This window comes from Primulina eburnea, chromosome 18 (genome assembly GCF_022965805.1).
Source record: "Primulina eburnea isolate SZY01 chromosome 18, ASM2296580v1, whole genome shotgun sequence".
NCBI classification, from domain to species: domain Eukaryota; kingdom Viridiplantae; phylum Streptophyta; class Magnoliopsida; order Lamiales; family Gesneriaceae; genus Primulina; species Primulina eburnea.
This window is the reverse complement of record NC_133118.1, coordinates 19,677,397-19,682,758: the sequence shown is the minus strand read 5'-3', so window position 1 is coordinate 19,682,758 and position 5,362 is coordinate 19,677,397.

Below are 5,362 nucleotides of genomic sequence, written 5' to 3'. Positions count from 1 at the left end.
GCAATCCTACTTCATTACCTTTACTGATGACCATTCGAGGTATGGGTGTGTTTATTTGATAAAACACAAATCTGAAGCATTTGAAAAGTTCAAAGAATTCAGATCTGAAGTAGAAAATCAGCAAGAAAGAAGTATTAAAGCACTTCGATCTGATCGAGGTGGAGAATACTTAAGTGCTGAGTTTAGGGTTATCTAACAGAGAATGAGATTCTCTCACAGTGACTCCACCAGCAACACCACAATTGAATGGTGTTTCTGAACATTGTAAGCAAACCTTGTTGGACATGGTTCGATCAATGATGGGATTCACTGAATTGCCTACATTGTTTTGGGGCTTTGCGCTTGAAATTGCGGCAATGTTGTTGAATAATGTCCATACTAAAGCAGTTGATAAAACACCATATGAGATATGGATGGGAAAAAATCCCAAATATTCTTACATGAGAATATGGGGATGTACTGCTTACGTGAAGCAGACAGTGGGAGACAAATTGGATAGTAGATCCACTTTGTGCTACTTTGTAAGATATCCAAAGAATTCTGTTGGATATTATTTCTATCATCCCAATGAAGCAAAAAGTGTTTGTTTCAAGAAATGCCGTCTTTTTGGAAAGGGAATTTCTATTAGATAGAAAAGGCAAGATGATAGAACTTGAAGAAATTCAAGATACTCTCTCAACTATAGTAGTTTAACCCTTTTCCCAAGAACCAGTAGTTGAAGTACAAGCTCCTAGATGGTCTGATAGGGTTATTAGACCACCTGCAAGATATACGCTTCTTCATGAACAAGGCCATGTTGAGTCTTGTGTTGGATGTGATCCAATAAATTTCAAAGAAGCAATATCTGATACTGATTCAACCAAATGGCTTGAATCCATTCAGTCAGAAATGGATTCTATGTATTCAAACCAAGTCTGGACATTGGTGGATCAACCTGAGGGAATCTTTCCTATAGGGTGCAAATGGATCTACAAAAGAAAGCTTGGGGTGAATGGGAATGTAGTGACCTTCAAAGCAAAGCTGGTTGCAAAAGATTATACTCAAAGGCAAAAGTTGACTATGAGGAAACTTTTTCACCAGTTGCTATGTTTAAGTCCATTAGATTACTACTAGCCATAGCATCATGGTATGACTATGAGATATGGAAAATGGATGTAAAGACTACAATAATCAATGGAGACATCAAAGAAGAAACTTATATGTCTCAACCTGAGGGATACACATCAGTAGGAAGTGAGCATAAGGTATGCAAACTTCAGATATCAATATATGGTCTCAAGCAGGCGTCAAGGAGTTGGAACCTCAGATTTGATAGCACTATCAAAGAGTTTGGTTTTGCTAATAATCCTGAGGAACCGTGCATGTACAAGAAGGTTAGTGGGAGTGTAGTGACATTCCTAGTACTTTATGTTGATGATATCCTGTTCATTGGGAATGATGTAGGATTATTGCAATCAACTAAAGTATGGTTGGCCTGTAAATTCTCCATGAAACACATGGGTGAAGCATCCTACGTATTGGGAATACAAATCTATAGAGATAGATCAAAGAGGATGCTCAGACTCACCCAATCTACCTATATCGATACCATTATAAAACGATTCTCTATGGAAGAGTAAAAGAGAGGATATTTACCAATGTGTCATGGTATTACTCTATCTAAAGCTTTGTGTCCCAAAACTGATGAAAAGATAGAGATGATGACACGTATTCCATATGCGTCAGCTATTGGTAGTATCATGTATGGTATGATATCGACACGTCCTGATGTTACTTATGCTTTGAGTGTTACAGCAAATATCAGGCGAACCCTGGTCCAATGCATTGGAAGGCCGTGAAAGATATTCTTAAGTACTTGAGAAGGACTAAGAACTTGTTCATGGTTTATGAGGGTGGAGAATTGAAATTGGAAGGCTACACGGATTCTAGCTTCCAATGTGACGTAGATGATTCGAAATCGACCTCTGTTTTTGTATTCATGCTATATGGTGCGGCTGTCTTTTGGAAAGGTTCCAAGCAAGACACCATTGCGGATTCTACCACTGAAGCTGAATACATTGTTGCATCTGATGCATCCAAAGAGGCAGTTTGGATGAGGAATTTAGTCCAAGTGTTGGGCGTTATTCCCAATGAAGTTGATCCAGTCCCATTGTACTGGGACAACACTGGTGCCATTGCGCAAGCAAAGGAACCAAGGTCTCATCTGCGATCCAAACATGTACTGAGGAAGTTCCACATCATACGGGAGATAGTGGGAAGAGAATACATATCAGTTGAAAGAGTCCCCTTTGCAGATAATGTTGTTGATCCACTTATAAAGCCCTTGCCAGGACCATTGTTTGAAAAGCATCGCGAAGCAATGGAATTAAGGGTAGTTGGCTCTAGGGCAAGTGGGAGATTGTTAGAGTAGATGCCCTGCAAGCCAACGGTTGGCTAGGGAATTTATTGACTCAAGTGTAATAAACAATCTTTATTTTAATATAATTTACTTTTTAATGGTTTCGTTATCCTTTATCTGTATACCCATGCAAGCAACATAGATAAAGTCCTTGATTATGCTTTAATACAAATGAATCGTAATTCGATGTTGAAACTCATTTGTAAACACTGCATATTCTAAATTCGTTCCTAGTCGATTCAGCCGCCTAAAACATGGATAAAGGTCTCTTGAGCTCGAGACTAGCATCTGTGATGTTGTGTACTGCGTTTCTTGGTAAGGGCATAGAGATGTCCAAACATACAGATGGGTAGTCATATGATGATTATACCGAACAACCCTCCCTCGGACTTTCCAAGTGGTTATCATTCATCGAGAGGATAAGTTCGTGGTTACGATTGTACACCATTAGTCCTTACGACCCGAGACAACACTGAGGCTCTATATACTAGGGCTGTGCTTTGACTCGTTTACCGGCTCCAGGAGAGTCATCAGGTGGCGAGGTTGGGTACATTTGCGACACATATAGGAGCCAGTGCATTGTAGTCGGGGATTCACCGCTCACCTACGGGTGTGGATATCCTATGTGATCTAATGAAATAATAGTGCATGGAATATCTGGCCAGAGTACGAGATGTACGTTGGAGAAGGAGTTCTCCAAATAGTACACGCGATGCCACTATTATAGTTATCACATAGTTATCGAATGAATATGCAACCCTCGATGAACCAATGGTTGTAGATTCGATCGGGATATATGAGATGAAGGGACCGTACTATACGTTAATCATAATCGACTGGTTCTTTCAGGCACTATCAGTGATACCTAGGGGATCATGGGGCGATGCTACTAGACGCTCTTACCATGATCCGATGGGTGCAATCAGAAATGAGTTCTGACATTCTTGATCAAGGTGTTTATGAAAAGAATGGGGCTAACTAGGGTAAGCCCGAATAAAAGATTATGTCCTGAATCACAAAGAGTTGTGAACCCACGGCTAGCTGTATCCCTGAACCATTGAGGGCCACACAAGTACTGGATTGTTTGTTCCCGTTGAGAGAATAAATTCAAGAAGTTGAATTTATATTATATAGTAAATTCAAGGAGTTGAATTTATGATAATTAAATTTTGAGAGAATAAATTCAAGTAGTTGAATTTATGAAATTTGAGAATTTAATTTATTAAACTCAAATGTTGGGTTTATTAAATATTAAATTTTGGAGGTGCTGTAAATTCAAGTTGTTGAATTTATAATTTAAATAATAAATTCAAATGTTGAATTTATAATGTATTTAATTTATTAAGCTCAAAAGTTGAGTTGATTAATTAATAAATTAAATATGGTGGATAATATGTTTGATGGGCTTGTAGGGGTACAAATCCAACATATTAAACAATTAAAGTTTTAATGGACTGTGATTAAATTAATCAAACTAGTTGGACTAGCCCAATTAATCAAATCAAGCCCATTAATGTTAATTATGTAATTAGGGTTTAATTGAATTATAAATAACACATGCAAACAAAAACCCTAGCCAACCCACCACCTAGGTTTCGAGAATGGCATCCTCCAAAAGAAAAAAAAATTGGCCACCTCTTTTTGAGAAAACCTTTGAGCCGTCTCTCAATTTTTCTTCTCCTACGTGAAACATCTTCTATATTTTCTAGTGCAAATTAGAAGAAGAACACACTATCTAGTCGTGGACTTGATAGGAGGATTTCATCGAAAAAAGTTCGTAGGGAATCAACAAGAGCTAATCCGTTTATACCGGATTAGTTGGTGTCCAGTGAAATCATTCACCAAAGGTATAATTCTAACGCCCTATGAATGTTTATGATAAAATCATACGAGCGCCCAAAATATATTTTGATTGTCAAAATAAACAAAATTTTAAAACTTCCGCTGCGTTTGGGCGTGTAGAAAACCGGGATCCAACAGTGGTATCAGAGCCAGTTTTTTTCTAAATAGTATGTTTTGATATTGAATAATTATTTCTAACCACACAAGAAAATTTTTCAGAAAATTTAGCACCACGAAAATTTATTTTTTCCAGATTTTCGAAAAAAAAAATTAAATCTGCCCGGAACTGTTCCGGGCAGTCCGCAGCGGGCGCGCAGGCGCCGGACGCCTGCGCGCACAGCGCTAGCGCAGGCGTGTACAGGCGCTGGAGGCCTGCGCGCACCGTGCTAGCGCAGGCGTCCGACGCCTGCGCGTGGCGTCGGCGCGCCTATGCGCGTTCTGCGCGCACAGGGCCGCCGCCACTGCCCGAAACGTTCGGGCAGCGGGCGGGCGGCTGCCCGGGAGCGTCTCGGGATGCGCGCTGAATAATGGGCTTGAATTGTTTGGACCTAGGGTGCGATTTTCTGATTTTTCAAATTTTTGGGTAAAATTGATATTTTTGAAAAATTGGTTCAATTTTATTTTGGAAAATTGATTTTTAGAAAATTAATAATTTTCTTGTGAAATAAATAATTAAAATATGATTTAAATTATTTATGGTAAAAATAAGTTTTTACAAGAAATCAATTATTATTGATTTAATTGGAAATTAAATAAAGGAGTTTATTTAATTTATTAAATTCTTTAATAATTGTGGTGGTTAGTAATAAAATTATTAGATATATGATTTATCAGTTAATTAAATTTGTTTAATTAATTGATGGTAATATTTGATATTAAATGCATGAAGGATGATCGAGAGCCTTGACCAATGTGTTAGGTGTATGTTAGGATATTTTACTGTTTTTATTCATTTTGTTAATATTGATATTATTAAAGTGGGCCTGGTTTATGGCCCGTTCTCACCCCATGAGATATATCCCTTATGTGCCATGACTATTTAAATGTAATTATTAGAAATAGTTGGAGATCAAGACTGGAAGATGGTGGGCCCGATGAACGAGATGAAGACATGTAAAATAT